We start from the raw sequence: 20085 nt of genomic DNA, 5'->3' as shown, positions 1-20085 counted from the left end.
TGAGTTAAAGTACTGAGAGACAGGGAGTTTCCACCTCACAGATGATCTGCACACAAGTGCCTAGAGACAGGCAGTTTCCACTTCCAGGTGAGAAGTTTCAAGTGACAGATTTTCCCAAAAATTTTCTCTGACCTTGAATTCTGCTTGATGTTTAAATACTTGGTTTGTCATCACCTGAAACCAGGGCAATTCTGCCGACTGGTCATGTGGGCAAAATGATGTGGGCCCAAGTCTCCTGGAGATACAGATGGAATTGTATGTATATTCCTGTCACTCTGTGACCCAGAGCCTGGAGACTGACTTTCACAATCTTTCCCCATTTCTTTCGAGATCTCCATTTTACATCTTCTCCTTAAAGGGGCACTACAACTTTTGTTTGGTTTAAACTAAAATAGTTGGTTAGGGGGAAATTCCTGATCATTAATGAAAATACCTCACGCGTTGTTGAAGTTCAGAAAATAAGAGAAAACTCTTGCTCTACAACCACTTAGTAGTTATATCTGCCACTTTCAACCACTTCAAACTGCAGTAAATTAGTCAAAGTATAAATAATAAATATGTCAGGATATTTTGATTTCAAATGACCTCCTTAATTTTCTTAGTGCTTATCAATCCTTTTGCAGTTGAAAACTGTTCTTTTAAAGACCACAGTATAATTTTCTGGTGGACTTTGCTTATTCTGATGTATTGTTTAAAATTTAGTCATTAGTTGTCATTGCTAACTTTAATCAACTCAACACAACCTAGAATCAGCTGGGAGACAGTTTCGATGAGGAATTGTCCACACTGGCTTGGTTTGCAGGTATGCCTATGGATGATTGTAGTAACTGAGCTAAAAGATATGGGAAGGCTCAGCTTGCTGTGAGCAGCGGCACCCCCTAGGCAGGGTTTCCAGGATCTTATAGAGATGGAGTTGAGCATAAGTGAACAAGCGGGTGAACATGTATGCATTTATTTTCCCTCGTCTCATGACTGTGGCTGTCGGATGAATAACCATTTGAAATCTCAAGACTGATTTCCCACAATGATACATTATGGCCGGGAATTGTAGGCTGGAATAAATGCCTTTGTCCCACAAGTTGCTTCCTGTCAGGATTTTTTATCATAGCAACAGAAACGAAACCAGGACACTAACTTTGACTCTGTGAGTAGAAATCTTTTTTTTCTCATTAAAATGTATTCTATTAGTGAAACAAAAAATTTCACACAGAGAGCCTTCTATGAGTTTTCTTTTCCTATTTTTTAAACTTTATTATAAAAATGTTACAAATAAAAAAACACATATACCAAAATTAACTAAGAGTTTTTAATAGTACCACAAGAAGTGCCCATTCTTTTCTTCAGATACACAGATGAGAAAGCAAAGGAAACTTAGGTATTTCCAAATAAATTATTATTTATATAAGGCATACAATTTCATCTTTTTGCATGTACCATTAAGTGAATTCCTATGTGACATTTAAACTGACATTTCTGTTGCTATTGTGTCTTGTTAGTGGACAGACTATCTAATGTTCCAAAGTCAAAAGGCCACCATGAAAGCCTGTGTCATATGGTTAAATCTCACTACCCTGGAGTTCTTTTGTTTAGCAAAGACACAGGACGAGAAGCCTTTAAGAGCTGTCGCATTGGAGACAGGAACGAAGCACTCTGACCTTTTATCATGGCACTCACGGGGAGCCTCACTTTAAGTAAAGAGCTAAGAGAGTAGTGACTGCCGCCAGCTATTTAGGGAGGACTGGAGTCACCACATCTGGCCGGCCAATGATCTTGGGTGATGCTTCCACTTAGAGAGCTATGGTTAAAGCATTCATGATTCTAAGCAAGCAGTTTTCACACACACACATTCAGACATGTGCATGCACACACAAACACACACACATGCACACACAAACACACACATGCACACATATACACACAGACACACACATACAAGCATGCACACATATGCACACATACACTACAGACACACATGTACACATAGGGACAGAAACACAAGGCTATGCACACACACACACACACACATACTCATGCACACACAATTATATTACTAGTCACTAGAGAACCACAGCTGCTCAATTGGGTGAAAGTTTTCCTCTCTTTTCCATGGATAGGACCCAGGCTTCAAAACTGAGAAATCATTCAAAACCTGATTTTAAATGTAAAATAGCCCGAGCCTTGAGGCTTCACCTAGATTAATGTTTAAATATAAAAAAATTGGACCAAGAGCTATTTGATATTAAATCAACTTTATAAGCACAATGATATTGGCTGATCTAACTTGCCCATATATAAAACTAAATTTATGTATAATATTGGCACTTGCTTCAACTTAACTTAAATTTTTTAATCCTTTGAGAGGTTCATACATTGTATTTTGATATCATTTCCTTCTTATTTCCTAATTTTTCCCAGATCTATCCTTCCTTCCATACCCATGATCTTTTTGTCCTCATTTTTTAATTAAAAATTTATAAATTAAATAATATCACTTTCCCCCTTCTCTCCAACTGATCTCACAGCCCGCACTTCCTTTTGAATTGATATCCTTTTTGCCTTTATTAGTGTTACATATATATTTGCATAAATATATAAACATTACCTGAGTTCATTTAGTATGACTTTTGTATATATAATTTCAGAGCTGACCACACTGTATTAGATAACTCAGCCCTGGGAGAGGCTAGGTTTTCTCCCTTTCAGCAGCTGTTAGTTGACTGTAGTTCTTGGTCTAGGGGTGGGATCCTATGAGATTTCCTCCTTTTGTACAACCATGTCAGTTGATAGTGTCATTGTTCAGGTCTTACTCAGGCAGCCATATTGTTGAGATGTCATGGTTGTTGACTTCACGTCATTTCTTGGAGACACAATCTGACATCAGACTTTTTGGTGACTTGCTTTTGCAATCTTTCCTCATCTTTTTTCCGGAATGCTTCCTGAGCCTCCCATGCAATCATTTTCCAACTGTATCTTCTGGTCTGCTCACACCAAATCTGTTGACCTCTGTGTTATGACCAGCTATGTTTTTCTGTAATGGTCTCCACTTGCTGTGAAGAGAAGCTTCTATGGTGAAGGGGAAAGTTACACAAATCTCTAGATATAATAAGTTTTAGAATGCAGTTAGGAATTGTGCTGGTTCAGTAAATTGATAATAGCTCCCCCCCAATCATCCCTTCACTAGCTGAAGCATGATTAATAAAAACTCAGAGATGGAAAATGTGGTTCAACCTGAAGACCAGAAAAGGAAAACAGGCAGTCACTGGCTCTTACGTCAACCTCAGTCTGAAAATGGCGATCTTGCCTCCAGGAATCCCAAAATGAGACTGAGACTGTGAGCTGTCTCCTCTCGTTTTATATTCCTCTCTAGGGCTGGGATCAAAGACATGTACCACTGGGTTAAAAGGCATGCACTGGCCGGTTTCTATGGCAACTAGTGTGGCTACTGTGGTTAAAGGTGTAGTTACCACTGCTTGATCTGTAAGGCTGATCAGTGGGACTGGTTTACTCTCTAATTTTCAGGAAGGCTTTATTTATGAAATGCCACTACATTTCCTCTTTTTGTCTAAAATAAAAAGGAAGGCTTTAATTAATATAACAAAACTATATACAATAAGTAAATAACTATATATAATATATTCAAGCAATAAATGCATCAACAATGTCTCATTCGTTTACATTTGACAAATTCACAGAAAATAGTCCATATCTATCCTATCTTGGTGAGTCCAAAGTCTTGTACCTAATTTATTTTCTGTCATAGCTTATATTACCATCCCAAACTATCTTTTGATGTCTCTTAACCTTATGTAGTTTATTCTTCTTCAGTGAATTTCTTTTCTGAGACTCATAAACAAGGGAGACTATAATTATAAGTATCTAGTCTTCAACAACCTCAGAGACTCAAGAAAGAAATAATATTAACTGAATAAACAGGAAGTGCATTGTAAGCAACTTCCAAAACTCTAGAAATGACAGAGACATCTTGCTGCCTGGGTAGTCACCCAAAGTTCTTTTGTAACATAAGGGCAACCATATTTAGCTTACAGGCCCATGGTATCTGGCAGACTTTTCAGTGAAGCAGAAAATTTGAAGATCTGTTTTGCCTTGTATTGGCGAAGTTCATCAGTTGCTTTTTTCTGTGCCCTGCAGAATGTCTGGCAGCTCCTTCTGTGAAGCAAGAACACTGAAAGATCATCCTGCGTTTTGGAAATTTCAGCAGTCACTTTTCTGTGGGTCGTGCGTCCAGTTCATACAGCATACCATCCAGCAGCCCAGGCAAGAGCAATTTCTTGCCCAAATGTCTAGCCTTGTCACATTGAAGGCAAATTTTATAATGAGTTTCTTTGATGCCCATCAACCTATTTGAAGTAATTGGTGCTACCGGAAGCAGACATGTCTCATTGTCATAAAAAAGAAGAACCTAGTTTATTAAAACATTTTAAATGCCAGATTCTGTAGATCTCTGAAGTGTTTGAAAATGACTTTTCTGTCTAAAATATATCTTTGTTTGACCTTGAAAACATACCTAATGTGACTACAAGTTCGATTACAATAGGCGAGTAATTACTAATGTATTTCCTTATTATCTCAAACAGTTGTTAGTAATAACTTTCAAATACTAGAAGTTTGCATTACGTAATTGTTATATGAGCTATATAGGTACAATAGGTTGAACAAAATTAGAAACGTATAAATAGTATGTTTTAACAAAATTAATCTCAAATTTGTATCAATATACAAAATATGTATACAATATACAAAAGTCCAAACCAACATAAATCCTCTAAAATCCAGATCCTCTAAAATCTCTTCTGAAGTGGAAAAAGAATTTGAGTGCAGTACAAAGTCTACATGATACTTGATGGAGAACCCTTTAAATGATCGCCATGAAAATACAGAATGGGAGACCAAGTCACCACTGCTGTTCAGAACAGACCAGAACTAAGGTGTGGCCCAGAGGTGGAGGACTGGGCTAGCCTGTGCCATCCCAGCATCCTAAAAGCAAAGCAAACATTCCAAATGATCCTGACCACTATTTGAGAATCATTTATTATTATTTGTTCAGAAAAGTAAGTCTCAAATTTTCACTTACAGGTTAGAAATAACCAGTGAATTTATTTGAATGTGTTTCTGCCCAATTGTAACGTGTAAGAAAATATTTTATTAAGGAATCTTATAATAATGGAAAAACAATTTAATGATTCTGTTACTTTAGTCTGAAACTAAATTAACATGGAATAAAATGCTCAAATAGTTAAATATGTCAATAAATATGAAATGTTAGACATAGTCTTAGAAATTTTCCAGTAGGACCACAGTGGTGACCCACGCCTTTAATCCTGGTACTTAGGAGGCAGGCGCAGGCAGATCTCCTTGAGTTTGAGGTCAGCCTGGTTTACAGAGCTAGTTCCAGGACACCTAAAAAAAACCCCTGTCTCGAAAACCAAAAAAACCAAAAAACCAACCCCCCCCAAAAAAGCCAAATAAAACAATAAAAACCACACACACAAAAAAAAAGAAAGAAAGAAAGGAAATTTTCCAATAGGAAAGTGATGTGGCGTGCCAGCCTCACCCCATCCCTCCCCCCTCCCATCCCCACTCCCACCCCTGCACAGCCAGCTGATAAGTCTGAATAATCTGTTACACAGGTAGTAAGAGAGATTAAATGCCATTTTAATTCGGGCTTGTCCGTGTTTTCAAGGAGTTATTTTGTTTTACATGTCTGTTTTAGATCATACGCACCTGGCCCACAGAGCCAGAAGAGGACCCTGGATCCCTCGACCCTTAGTGACAAGCCTTGTGAGCCACGTGGGCCCTGGGAACCAAACCGGGGTCCTTTGCAAGAACAAGTGCTCTAAACCCCGAGTCATCTTGTGCTCTGGAGCCCTAAACCTTTTTAAAAATTAGACTCTTTAAAAACTGTTACTATGTTTTACGAATCCTTTACATGTTGTAGGACCCAGCCATGACAAGCTCAACAGAGGCTTGGGTCTCAGTAGTTTCCCTAAGGCAGTACCTGATTATAAGAAAGACCACAAACTGAGACTACCCAGGCAGCACTCAGGAACAGACCGTCCAAAGGAAATTCCTAACCTTCCAACCGCAGTAGATAGGGTCACCTGCCAGCACACACCCTGCTAGAGTAACTTTTCTGGGTTTTGCCTTCAAGTAATGCCCTCTAGAAGGGCAGGGGACTGCCTGTTGCTACTGTGCTGACGAGGAGGTCCCTACCAGCTTGTAACATGCACACAATAAACCTTGCTTTTGCATTTTGGTGAGTTGGTCTCTCTGGTGGTCTTTTGGGGTCCCCAGGGATTGAGCATAACAATTGTGATCTAAAGCGAGGCTTTCTGGCTTACAGATCTGATCCTCCTGCTCCAAGCAATGCTCTCCTCGGGAGGGTTTCTTTCACTCCACAGGTGTGTCTGCCTTTGCTGGAGCCCAAGCTCTGCTCTATTCCATTTCTCTGATTTTTGCACCTTGACTGACCTTAGCATGTGGCTTTGTTTTGTTTGGTTGGGAATTTTTGCGTTTTGTTGTGCTGTGTGGTAAGGTTGGTAAGAACCTAGGGAGTTATACATGCTAGGCAAGTGCTCCATCGTTGAGCTTTTTTTGCCAGGCCCTCCTTAAAAGTTTAAATGCATTGATTACATTGCATGTAATTTTAATTTTTATTCAATTTAAGTTTTAATTCACCATTTTGTTTTAGATCACTGTGTTTATTTAGTTGGGGATTTTTGTAGCTATGTTCATGTGGAATTTACCCTCAGTGTGTGTGTGTGTGTGTGTGTGTGTGTGTGTGTGTATAGCTCGAGTTGATCTCAACCTCATTCTGCAGTCCAGGTTTGTCTCTGAGTCATGACCCCCCTGTTTTGACCCTTCAAGTGCTGACCTGGGTTTCCTTCTTGTATCCCCTTTGGTTTTCATGTCAGGCTCATGCTGGAATGGCCTCCTCTTGTTCAGTTTTTTAAAATTCTGGGGCTGAGGTGAGTGTTTGCTGAGCACAGGGAAGACCCTGGCTCCAGTACTTAGCACAGCATTCGAAAAGTCTCAGGTGCTGCAGGATGGAAAAATTATTGTGCAGACGTGGTGAAGACCCACGCCACACATAACCAATCCCCAAAACAGCACAGAAATAGCAAACGATAGGAATAGAAACCTGGGCCACAACAACAGGAATCCCTTGGGAGTTTCTGAGGAGAATATGCTCTGCCAAGAAGCACGGAAGAAAGGCCTGAAGGAGGGGCAGGATAACAACGCAAAGGCAGTCAGTGATTGTGAGGAGCCCTCAAGGTCCTGGGAAGTCCAAGCCAACCAGTGAAGCCCAAGATGCTGAAGGGCCCCAACACAAACTCAGCCATCTTGCCTTCTTCACTCAGTCCACACCTGGGAAGCAGATTTCAGGCCAAGGGTTTCAGGCTCTGACACTAAAGCCCAAGACTCGAAACTAAGGGCGAGGCTGCAGCTTCAGCTCAGGCTCCCAAGGTGCCCGGAGTCCTAGGAAGGTCCCACAGGAAAGGCTTCTGTGTGACACCGTGAAGACGGATGGATGGGTGTGACACACCTACACACCACAGATGGCCAGGGCGCTACGGTGTTTTTACAAGTAAGCCTGAGGCAAAAATCTGTTTTTAAAAAGGTAGAAAAACGTAAACCTCATCTGATTGCTATTATTTGTTCTTTAAATGTTTAGATAGAACTCACTTTCAAAACCACCAGGACTTGGACATTTCCTTCTCAGAGGGCTTTATTTATTTACTGAATTTCTGTCTTACATGTAGGCTTATTCAGGTCCTCTGCTCCATCACAGATGAATTTGGCAGTGCGAGAGGCTTGCTAAGCAGCCCTTTCCTTTCTAAGTTGAGGTTACATTCATTTTCCTACTAAGGCTTGCAAATTCTGTCACCATATTTTCTCAATCTAAGGCTGGTGCCTTTGTTTTCCTTTTCAGTTTGTCAGAGTGTTTAGTAACTTATTAAGATCAGTTCACTTTTCGACCCGCAGTCTGGCTGTCCCCAGTGGGGCATCTGTGGAACCTCTCAGGGTACGTGACTAGCTGGAGCACATTTATTTATTCCTGATCTGTTTTTTATTGCTCTGAGGTCTACTATCACACCTGTGCGGGTACTACCCCCACTTTGCTGGAGGGCTTGCACTATGCCTGGTCTACTTTTTCCAGCCTATGACTTTACATCTGCACCATACACTTGGACTAAACACACACACACACACACATCACTAACTGTAACTTTAAAATAAATTCTGATAATCTGTGCGATTAGACAATTTATACTTAACACAAACATTGAAATGCTTGCATATATGTCTTATTATTTTTCTGTTTGTTTACCTCTGTTTTTTTTGCTGTTGTTTTAGGGACTTGTTTTTTTGTTGGTATTGCTGTTTAGTTTTGCTTTTTTATTTTTTGTCCATATTGTGATTTGTTTCAGCATTATTGTGGATCTTCATTATTTCATTTAATATTATGGAGATGTCAGCAAAAGTTAGGATACAGAAGCTTAAAGTTCTGTTACACACATATTATTTTTTGGTAATAAAAATATTGCGGTGATTGTGTAACATGCTGGTATTTTCTCAGTCTGTTTGGCATTTCTTTAGGAACACTCGAGCAGGGTCTGCCCAGTTCAGTTGCACACCCTCACGGGGACACTCGAGCAGGGTCTCCCCAGTGGAACACCCTCACCGGGGGAGGGGGACACTCACAATATGCTCTCCCCAGTGGCACACCCTCACCGGGGGAGGGACACTCACAATATGCTCTCCCCAGTGGAACACCCTCACCGGGGGAGGGACACTCACAATATGCTCTCCCCAGTGGAACACCCTCACCAGGGGAGGGACACTCACAATATGCTCTCCCCAGTGACACATTTTTCACCAGGAAGATGTCATCTAAAAGCATATCATGGGCTTCACTTTGTAGAACATCAAGAAAAAAATGGACAAAGTCAAGCAGGTCCTTTGAATGAAAGAGTTTTCATGTGGAGAAACAAACAAACTCGTGGAACATGTGTGTGACATGAGCAAAGGAATAAGCGTTTTGAGAACACGGCTACCCTCTTGTTTAGCAAGGACCTTTAACACATCACCGTGGGTGAGAGACAGCAATACAAAGCGTCACATCGGCTTCAGAATGTGTTAACGATTAGCAGTTCCAAAGGGACAACTTTCCATCCAGCTGGCCTCAGGAAGCCCATTTTGACCTCACACAGACCGTGTGTCTCAGTCACAGGAAAGGTGACACGCTGGCAAGTGTGAGAGAAAGCCACCATTTCTCTCAGAGTGCTTCCCCTGGCCCTGCTAGCACTCAACGAACCCACCACAGAGCAACCTTTAGTCCTAATTTTTTACTAAAATATTCTATATTTCAAAATTTGATAATTGTTTAATCAGGCAATTATAAGACAGAATACTATTTTAGGTTTATCTTAGAGATGTACTGTATTTTAAAAATATGATTGATTAGGCCCAGTTAGTGTTTTCTCTCTAAGAGGCAGAGTCCTGAATTTAAAAGTGGAAACTGAGCAGAAGGATTCAGCTGGCTCTGAAGGATGTAGCATAAGATGGCTTCCCATTTAGTAAGCTGGATGGACTGGATCTGAAGGATGTAGCATAAGATAGCTTCCCATTTAGTAAGCTGGATGGACTGGATCTGAAGGATGTAGCATAAGATAGCTTCCCATTTAGTAAGCTGGATGGACACATGCTACATTTGCTTTGAATTTCGAAGCTATGTGGGTCGCTTAATATGAAATGTACAATTGTATTTTAGCTGTTTGCTGGTGTTGAGTTGAATGATGAAAATGGTCATTTTATGTCTTCTTCTGTTACCAGCAAGCTGCAAAGTCCTACTTAGTATGATCGTGTTTCTGGCCCCATAGTAGCCATGGGAAGTGAAGCTGAAATACATCCTTAGCTTCACAGAGATCAATGCTTCTTGTTCAGTGTGCTCTCACAGTGGTGAGAGTGTAGATGCTCTCTCCCTCTCTCTCCTCTCCCTCTCCTGTCTCTCCTCTCTCTCTCCTGTCTCTCCCTCTCTCTCTCTCTCTCTCTCTCTCTCTCTCTCTCCTGTCTCTCTCCCCTCTCTCTCCTCTCTATGTTCTCTCTCTCTTTCCTTTCTCTCTCCATTCTCTCTCCTGTCTCTCTCCTGTCTCTCTCTCTCTCTCTCTCTCTCTCTCTCTCTCTCTCTCTCTCTCTCTCTCTCTCCTGTCTCTCTCCCCTCTCTCTCCTCTCTCTGTTCTCTCTCTCTTTCCTTTCTCTCTCCATTCTCTCTCCTGTCTCTCTCTCTCCTCTCTCTCTCTCTCTCTCTCTCTCTCTCTCTTAACTGCTATCTGAGACAGTAAAGTTCCTTAAGTTCTCAGAATAATGCAGATTCAATGCCCGCTCCTCCTGTACTTTTTCCTATTTTCACCAAGGCCTAGGAAAACACATTTGAGCTCTTAAACTGTTATGAGAAATTTGGGGAAGAAATGTGATTGTGTGAGCATATGAAGAACAGATGGACGTCCGTAACTGTTAGAGGACACACTTTACACAGACCCCCGGACGACCACAAGAGGGTGGAACAGAAATTAGTGGCATGAGGGTCACAAAGCCGAGCGCATATCAGGCTTCCTGTAATGCACGCTCCCTCTACTGCTGCAACAGAAAGCTGTGCCAGTAAGGAGCTGATTAGAGATGGGCATTGATCAAGACCTTGAACCTTTAAATGTATCATTGAAGGTACAACATGTATGGAACAGAAAAAAGCTTATGGATGTAAACGTAAGACAGGCCCCAGTGTGAGGTCAGCAAATGCTCTACGTGGGTATGTTTTGGTTTGTAAGTCAATTTTAAAACTACTTAGACAGTGGGTCAACGTGAAAAAAGAAAGCTAGGATTTCTCCCCCCCCCCAAGTAAAACAAAAGTGGATGTCCATCAGATTAATGGATCTCAGGCCCCTGGAAATGAGGGGCACAGTAACCCAGCTGAGACCACAAAGCTCAAAGGGAATGAGGGAAAGGCTGGAGAAAAGAAGAAGAAAATCTAAATCATGGCTGTAGAAACTCACGGGAACATTCCTGTGGCCGGTACAATTCACACACTATTTCTTTTTGTGTTTTTGTGTATGCGTGTGGTGTGTGCACACAGGCGCACGTGCGCAGGGAGGCCCAAGGTCAATATCTGGGTGTCTTCCTTGATCATCCCCTGTGGCGCGCAACTCCGCCAGCAGAGAAGACGACCACAACAGGATTCTTCTTGGAACGTACTTTATTGGAACGCAGAAGACTGAAGTTCAGATGGAGGCGAAAAGACCCCGAGCCCGACCGCGCGAAGGAATATATACAGTGCCTGTTCCGCCTATGACGTGTCATTGCTTGATTGGCTCAGACCACACTGAGGCGATCCTGTGAGCAAGTCGTGTGAGCAAGTGATAGGTGAGAATCAAACCACTCTTAGGCCAGAGGCGAGCGTGCACAGAAGTTGTTTACCAACTAGAGACAATTAGCAAATGGCGGCAGCGGGCTTAGTGCCAGACCCTGAGAACATGGCGGTGTCGTGGCGCACTACAATCCCCCACCTTGTGTTTTGAGAGAGTGTCTCTCTCGGAACCTGGCACTCATTAACTCAGGTGGGCTGGCCAGTGAGTTCCAGGATCTGCCTCTCTCGAGGCTCCCCAAAGCTGGTATGGGCGCCTCCACCATGCCTGGTGTGTATATAGAGGTTCTGGGGTCCAAACTTGGGCCCTGTGTTTACAAGGCAGGCTCATTACCAACTGAACACCCCCAGGTCACTAAGTCATTTCTATATTAAGAGCAGCAACTTTGACATATTGGAAATTAAGTACCATTATTAAGTACACTCCCATAGCCCTGAATTGCTGGTTGGGGTATGAGGACAGGACTTGGAGTCCAGCATGTGCTGAGAACATACTGTCCACAGGGACCCTCACATCCTTCTGCATGGAAAAGGGACAGCACATACTTGTCGCTGAACATGCGCATACTCTAGCACCCAATTTTATGCTTTTACAATATGTGTACACATGTTAATTTGCTCATTATATTGTCTACGTAGAAAAAAAATGACCAAGATATGTTACCTGAATTACAATTCAGGTGTGCCAGTCTGGCTTTACCATTAAAGCCGAATTATCCACACAGGAATCAGGCCATGCCTCTCCACTCAGTATTATAACACACTATTTGATATGTTCTTTAAAAGTTTTAAGACTATTTTGTGATAGACAGACAGACAAACAGACAGACAGAAAAGCAAACTAAGCAGAGAATGTTGGCACACACCCATAATCCCAGCACTTGAGGATGAGGCAGAAGAATTAAGATTTTGAGGTCCAGCCTGATTGAGGGTTCAAGGCCAACCCGAGCTACATAACTAGAGCCCACCTTAGTAAGAAAAGAGAGTGAGCTTAATCCAACATGATTCAACACAATAGACTAGGCTTACCTATAAATCCAAGTACTGAAAATTCAATATAAAACCAATTTTCTGAAGTGAGGCTATTTACAAAATCTTTCATTTTTGTAAAATACATCTTTCTTGCTATGATATCGTCTTCTAGCTAGAGAAAAAAGGCAAATACAAAAAAACGGCATTAATACCGCCAATGAATTCCATTAAATTAATATTATCTCAAAGACAAAATAATACTTTCAATATAGCACACTGGAAATGATTTTGACGGGATAATAATCTTCAGTTCAATCCACTAAGGCTATTTTCAGTTAGTCAAAGCTCATTCTCTGGCTATGAGATCAATCAGACCTAAAGGTATCTTTTTCTCCCCTAAATGCTGACCCAGAACATTCTACTTAAGTCCTCTTTTAGACTCCTCTGCATTCATTTCAATTCTCATCAACATTTTGGCTTCTAACTAAGATGATCGGACTCCCCATTCTGGTTGTTAGAACACGATTTTACAGACTGGCTTATACACAGCCGTAAAGCTGGTTAACGCTAGCGGTTCTGGACTCTGGGGAGTCCAGGGTCCAGGGGCCAGTTCACGAGGGGGCTGCTGAGGCCCGGTCTTCATGGCGGTCTCACTGTGTTCTCTGACAAAGAGAGAAAACCGCCTGTCTGGAAACACCAATCCATCATCAGGACTCTGACCTCGGGACCAAATCACACCCCAAAGGTCCCACCTCCTCGTGCCACACGCTGCCAGGCTCTACCTGAGCTCCCACGGGCCTTTGTGAGAGGTGGCAGGAAGGAGCTGCCCATCCCCACCCACCCCTGGCCGGTCAAAAGGATGATGGCAGGAACCCTAGAAGGAAAGCAGGTGAGGCAAAAGCTGTCTTTCTTGATTTTACAAACACAATGGGAGGTCCTTAGACTAAGGCGTTTCCCACACCAGTAGGGCACAAACAAGAACCACTGTCCCAGGATGGAAAGAACCCGGCTGCGGCTGATATCCCTCTGCTTCGCCACTGCGCAAGAGGAGCTGTTTTCTTCCAGTCTCAGGAAAGATCTTGCTCTCAGCCTGTCTCTCGCTTTCTCCCCGCCCTCTATTGATAATTCTGAAACGTTTTCCTCTGTGGTGAGGTTTGTGTTTATTACAGGACGCGTGCCGCTGCTATTCGGCAATCTGAAGTGACTGGTCCCCATGATGGACTCACTTCTACAGCATCACCGAGGCAGTAGAACAGAGCCATCACACAGTGAGAGACCGGGTGTGGTGGCAATCTGGGTGGGTCCTCGGCACGGCCTACAATAAGGCTTACACATGCGCACAGGGTGGTTTCCATGTCCTCCCAGGAGCTTTACAGTTTCTTTTTCGTTTGTGTCCTCTAACTTTAATTCTCTCTGCTACAGCAAGCACAGAAAGAAGATATCATCAATCCTTGGGGAATATTGATTTCCTAAATATTTCCTATTTGCTTGGCTACAGACTAAGGCAGAGCAACCCAAGGAGAAACGGAATTAAAGGAAGGATTGAAACAGTAAAGCTTCCGTTTCAAATTCATGTATACCAAGTTTTCACCTGTAAGTACTACGTGGCCTTGGGTCGGGCATACAGCATCAAAACACAAAAACTCCAACGCTTGTTTCATTTGCCAACTAAAAATAAAGAATAAGATCTATTAATGTTCACTATAACAGATTAATTTATAAGCCTATTCAGTAATTGAATAGCACTTTTATATTTCTGATGTAATGATACAGACAGAGAATAAAAGGGAATATATTTATACTAAAGTTATACTAAAGAGCTTCTCTATCCAGTGGGGAATACCTGCCTCTGCTCAACTAGAACGAGCACAGACCAGGCAGTTTGCATTTTAGCTAAATTTTTACTTAGGCAATGTTACTATCGGCTTGACAAAAACTGGAGTCCCTTAGGAAGAGGAACCTCAGCTGAGGAAATGCCTCCATCAGATTGGCCTATCGGCAACTGTGGGGTGTTTTCTTGATGAGTGGTTGCTGCTGGGGAGCCCAGTCCTCGGTGGGCGGCACCACACCTGGGCGGTCCTAGGCGGTAGAGGGAGGTAGCTGAGCAAGCGCTGGAGATGAAGCCGGTAGGCGGCCTTTCCCCATTGGTTACTGTTGCTGCTCTGAGTTCCCACCTTGGCACGCCTCAGGGATGGACTGTGATGTGGGATGCTGTGCGCAAATGCACCCTTTCCTCCGCTAAGGCGCTTCGGTCAGTGTTTCATCACCACGACAACAGCAAACTAAGACAGCCTTTCTCCGTCACATGAGCGTATTTAGAAATCTTATTGTACTTTATCAGCAAGCAGGGCACTAGGCCATGTCCTGCATGTACAAGACAGAGGCAGTTCTTGCCCTAGGGTCTCGCAGACTATTAAGAGATTGTGCTGGGCTAAGTCATTAACAGTGAAGATCTTTGTACAACAAGATGGGAAGAGCAGAAAAGTGGAACAGAGAGAGCCAGGGTACGGAATGCAGCTGAAAAAGACACCCAGGTGTGGAGGCGCTAGCCACCTCTGCTACAGAGCATGGCGAGTTGGGGCTCCCAGGAGAACAGGGGTGCCAGAGACCAACCAGAGCATGAAGGATGTCTTAGGACATGTGAGGAGCTTGATCTCATATGGAAGACAGGGTCTTCTGACCACAGGAAGTGAGTCTGAGGCGGCAGACTGAGCAAGAGAGTCCGTGCCAGAGCAGACCTGAGCCAGGCCACAGTAGAGGGATGGAGGAGGGGTGAACGGCGCCCAGGCTTTCCAGGCAGGAGACAGAAGAGGAAAGGCTGCAGGACAGCAAAGGTCTGGGCAACTTCCAGAGTCGGACACTAATGAGGATAAACAAAAACGCTTATGTAGTTTGAGAGTCAAACACACCACATACGATATAGTACCATATAAAATGAGCATATAATAGGTTCTCAGGGAAGGGACTTCCCCTGAGATTCCTGGCAAGCCTTTATCTTTATTTTTAATTTATTTATTTACTTTACATGCCAACTGCGGCCTCCCTTCTGCCTTCTCCTGCAACCCCTCCTAGTCCACCCTTTCTCCGTATTCACTCAGAAAGGGGCAGGCTTCCAATGGGTATCAGCAAATTATTATTTTTTTAAATCAACTCAATACATTTCCCATACTACTGTATTTATTACCAGAAATATACAATCATTTTACTACATACAAAGGTTTCAACTTCTTAATATTCTTTCATAAATGCTGTCATGTTTTGTTCTTGTAACTTCCAAATGATCTGGTTTGTCTACTAAACACTGTGTACATACACTATTTCATTGAACATATCGGCAAAATTGAGGCAATTGGGGGAAAGGGTCAATTTACCTGTCTAAAATGACGAGGGCATGGAAAGCTGGGAGCAGGTTCCAGGAGCCGTGAGCTCCACTGCCAGGCTCCCCTGCCTCCTTCGCTGTGTTTCTGCTCATCACTGTCTATAAACAGGAGCAGATCACCCTCAGCTGGCAGACGCTGCCAACCGACTCAGAATGGGCAGGATGGCCACTCCTCGTGGGTATCATCTGTATCTTCTGCCTGTTTTCATGGAATAATAAATACTATGACGGATTTCATGCTACTGACTAAATGTCACTGGGCTAGGGCTCAGAATGTGATTCACAGGCAACCGTTGCAAGTCAGTAGGAGCTGGCTTCCCCGTGTCACGACATTATGGGTCATTATCTTCCCGACGTCCGTCCCAGGACATCAGTTCTTTCAGGTCCATTATTTGACCTACCTTTCTGAGTCCCCCATTGTTTCTTGCCCAGTAATCCACTCGGATAAAAACAGGTGGGTATTGAAATGACTTCCAAGGACCTAGATTGCACTTGTCTTTTGAATCTAGAAATAGAAGTATAGGGAGGTTGAACGCCCAATATAGTTGAATATTTTAACTTACCAAAGTAATGTAAATGCTTAAAAATACCTTCTTTATGCGTGTCCACATAATGTACGGATTTGGATTATCTCACAGGTTGCTTCCTGATACCAATAACATACAAGTACTATTTCTTACTCAAAATATTTATAAGCTAATGAAAGATATATTTTTGAAAAAGACTAAAAGATATGGGCCAGCAAGATGGCTCAGTGGGTAAAGACACTTGTCTCACAAGCCCAGTGACCCAAGGGCCATCTCTGGAGCTCACATAAAGTGGAAGAGAGAACTGATTATCCCAGAGTGGTCCACTAGCCTCCATGCCCAAACTGTGGCATGTATGTCCCATAACATGAACACAGAAAAATAAATAAAAAAAACCTTGAAAATTAGAATGCAAAATATAAAATAAATTTCCCACAGGATTATAGATACTGTGAATTTTCTTAAGCTAGTCAAAGCATCCTTTGACAGTCAGGAGGAGGGAGAACAGTCTACAATGAGGAAGCGGCTAGAAGGAAACCACTGCCAGCTGCGGCGGCTCAGTGCAGTGGCTCAGTGCGGCGGCTCACTGCTGGGGCTCACTGCGGAGGCTCACTTTCAGAAAGGATAATTTCCATTTTTACTAAGAGCCCTGCTTAACAGCAGTGCAGCTTCTGAAGTTAGGCTAAATGGCTAGCTAGGCTTGGCCTGACTCGCCTCCGTTGCTGTGTGGACATCTTAACAGTGGCTATGGCTGGTCCTCCTGCCTCTGCCTCCAAAGGACCAGGATTATATAGTCTGCTGCTCCATCCACCTTCTAGTGTAAAATTTATAAGGATGAATTCTAGTATTTCCTCAGTGAGTGGAAGCTCCTGGTAGAGGAGAACAGACTGGGGAGTTACGTTTGGCTGAAAATAAAGATAAGTAACAGAGTATCTAATTTTAAAATGAAATTATATACCTTAGAGGCATATGTAGGAGTCGCGTGCAGTAGAGGCAACTGAAGATTGCATGAGATTTCAGGATCCAGAGTCGCGGAAAATCTTGGACAGTGGAGGAAGTTTACACTGCAGACAACACCCAAATCCTCCTAAGGCACCAAGGTCAAATAACTTCCCATTTGGTGGTCTAATTCCCCTTACTGATGGAGAGAGATTTAGTCCTTTGTAATCCTGGGTGGTGACAGTTTGCTAGGATCTTTTTGAAACATTTCTGGATTATGAGTTTATGTTACATCAGAAGACCCTGAAGTGACTGTTCCAGAATTGACAGCCACCACTATAAACCAACAGTCCCCTTCATAATAATATGTAAGGGGAAGCTGTGCAGTGATATGGTTTTGTATAAAATACAGCCACGTTCAGTTCCAATAAGGTTTTATGTATATAGCATTAGTGCTTTAAAAATTTTTGAGCAGTTCCAAATTTATGATCAATTAAAATCTAATATACTTCCTCGTTACTCCAGAAGATCTGGACAAAATGCTTTAGCTGAATGGTATGAAATTAAACATGGACTGAAATTTATGCATTCATGTTAACTGAAATGTAACAACTGAGAAACAATCAGAAAAATTTGAGGGTTAGGGACTGAACCCAGGAGTGCTAACAAAACACAGTCCACACCTCATCACCACATTTTGAACTCATTTATTCTTTAATGTGTTCATCTGAATGACAGAGCTGAGCTGCGGAGGTGGCTGACAGGGTAAAACTGCATGCTGTTCAAGCATGACCACCTGTTGGGACCTCAGAATCCTCGGAAAAACCAGGCAGGGCTGTGTTCATTCCTGGGATCCTGGCACTGTCAGAGGGAAGAGGCAGGAGCATGCCTGGGCTCGCTGGCTATCAGTCCAGCTCCAGGTACAGCTAAACAACCTGTTTGAAAGGAATAAGGCTGAGAGCAATAAAGCAGGGTGCCTGAAATCCTCCCCTGGCCTCTGCATGCATACAGGATGCACACACACACACACACACACACACAAAACACTGCATACAAACACACCACACTGATATACATACATATTAACTCACATAAAATAAAATAATTGATTTATTGCATTGTCACAACTTAAAGAGTAATCACTCAAAGTGCCCTGCATTAACATCAACACTATTACCAACACTAGAATCATCTCTGAAATCATCTCATATAATTTTCTTATATTCTTCATGTCAGCTATAACACACAGCAGTTTCTGAAGCCACTGATTTTCACATGTGTGTGCTGTGTTTGTGTGTGCTCCTGTTCCTCTGCGTGTGTGCAGAGGCCTGGGGTTGATGTTAGCTATTTTTCTTGGTTTCCCTACACCTCACACACTGAGGCAGGGTAGGGTTGCTCAGCTTGCTCAGGGGGTTCCCTCTTCACCTCCTACACGCTGGATTACAGGTCGGCTACTATGCCCACTTGGCATTTTTTTATGTGAGATCTGAACTCTGGTCCTCAGGCTTGCAAGGCAAGCAGTTTACCAGCTGAGCCATCTCTGCAGCCCCCACTGATGGTATCTCTGAAATTATAGGGCAAATCCCAAGTGGTCGCATACAAGGGATAACGGTTTTCTTTTTCCTTTTTGCTTGTGATCTTGACAGTTCCCCACCCACTTGTTTTTGCCTTATCCATGCCAACTACTTCTCAGAGTCAACCAAGATGGAAGGCGCCACTGCTGGGTCGCTCCTGCTGGCCAGACTCAGCTCAGTGGCCAGGGCTATGGCTCTGGTCAATAGAAAACTGCAAATCCCTTAGCTTTGTACAACATCTCTCCACGGCTTATCCCACCTTCCTATTTAACCCCAAGTATCTGTGTTCCCAATGCACTTAAGGTTCCAAAAGTCTTGCACGTTGCTCTTTTGACCTCCTGCCTTTCCGATGGAGTCTGTGCCAGGCACCAGCACTCTGCTCTTATCTGCCCCAGGAAGTCTACTGCACCCACAGAGAGGGCTCATCCCTTCCTTCCCCCATCTGCAGGGGGACTCAGACACAGCAAGGAAAAGTGAATCCCAGTGAGAAGTCTGCAAACTCCGGAAAAATTCTGTGCTCAACTTTACCACAGACTAGACAAAGCCACAGGCTCATCTTCTGTGGCTCAGAGTCACTAAAGAGAATACAATCAATAAACAATAATATAATTGGACAGGAAAGAGTACAACATAAAAATAAAGAGTGGCTGATGTTGAAATTTATCAGAAAGTCTTACTTTTTTTTTAACCATGTCGACGACATAGTTCAAATAATCACCAGTCTAAAAGAAAAAGAGAAATCACTGAAAATTAAGAATGCCTCGTGGTTTTATCGACACAACACTTTTACTACATGGAATTTATGTGTGAAGTTTCATCATGACCTAATGATTTCTAGTGTTTTCACTTTCTAGGAGAAAATATAAAATATACATATTTATTTTAAAGAACACTTACTTAAATACAGAAACTACTGCACACTTCTCTTGTCTAAAGTTTATGACATTAATACACAATGCTTTATAGTTTTACTCAAATTTTCAAAATGAAAGCTTGATTACCATCATGGATGAGGGTAAAAAAGAAAATGATGCCATTGTTGGGGAGACCTCCACCCCAGTCTAGTCATTACTGGGCAAGATGTCTTCTTTAAGCTCTCATTCATTATTCATCTCCCCTCAGAGCTCAGGGATGACCCTGCCCCAAGAGGAAGTGGGAAAGTGTGTGGGCCAGAGGGGATAGAGGACACCAAGAAATCAAGGCTCTCTAAATCAACATGAGCAAAGCTCGCATGAACTCATGGAGGCAGCATGC

At 42.7% G+C, this 20085-nt stretch overlaps 1 pseudogene; it reads right to left on the bottom strand.

Annotated features, from left to right (window-relative positions):
- Positions 1–7375: 7375 nt before the first annotated feature.
- LOC130863388 (alpha-1,3-mannosyl-glycoprotein 4-beta-N-acetylglucosaminyltransferase-like protein MGAT4D) overlaps positions 7376–20085 on the bottom strand; it is a 30837-nt pseudogene continuing 18127 nt past the window's right edge.

The sequence above is a fragment of the Chionomys nivalis genome, chromosome 21, assembly GCF_950005125.1.
Source record: "Chionomys nivalis chromosome 21, mChiNiv1.1, whole genome shotgun sequence".
In the NCBI taxonomy this organism is placed as follows: domain Eukaryota; kingdom Metazoa; phylum Chordata; class Mammalia; order Rodentia; family Cricetidae; genus Chionomys; species Chionomys nivalis.
This window is presented reverse-complemented; position numbering and strand designations above follow the sequence as displayed.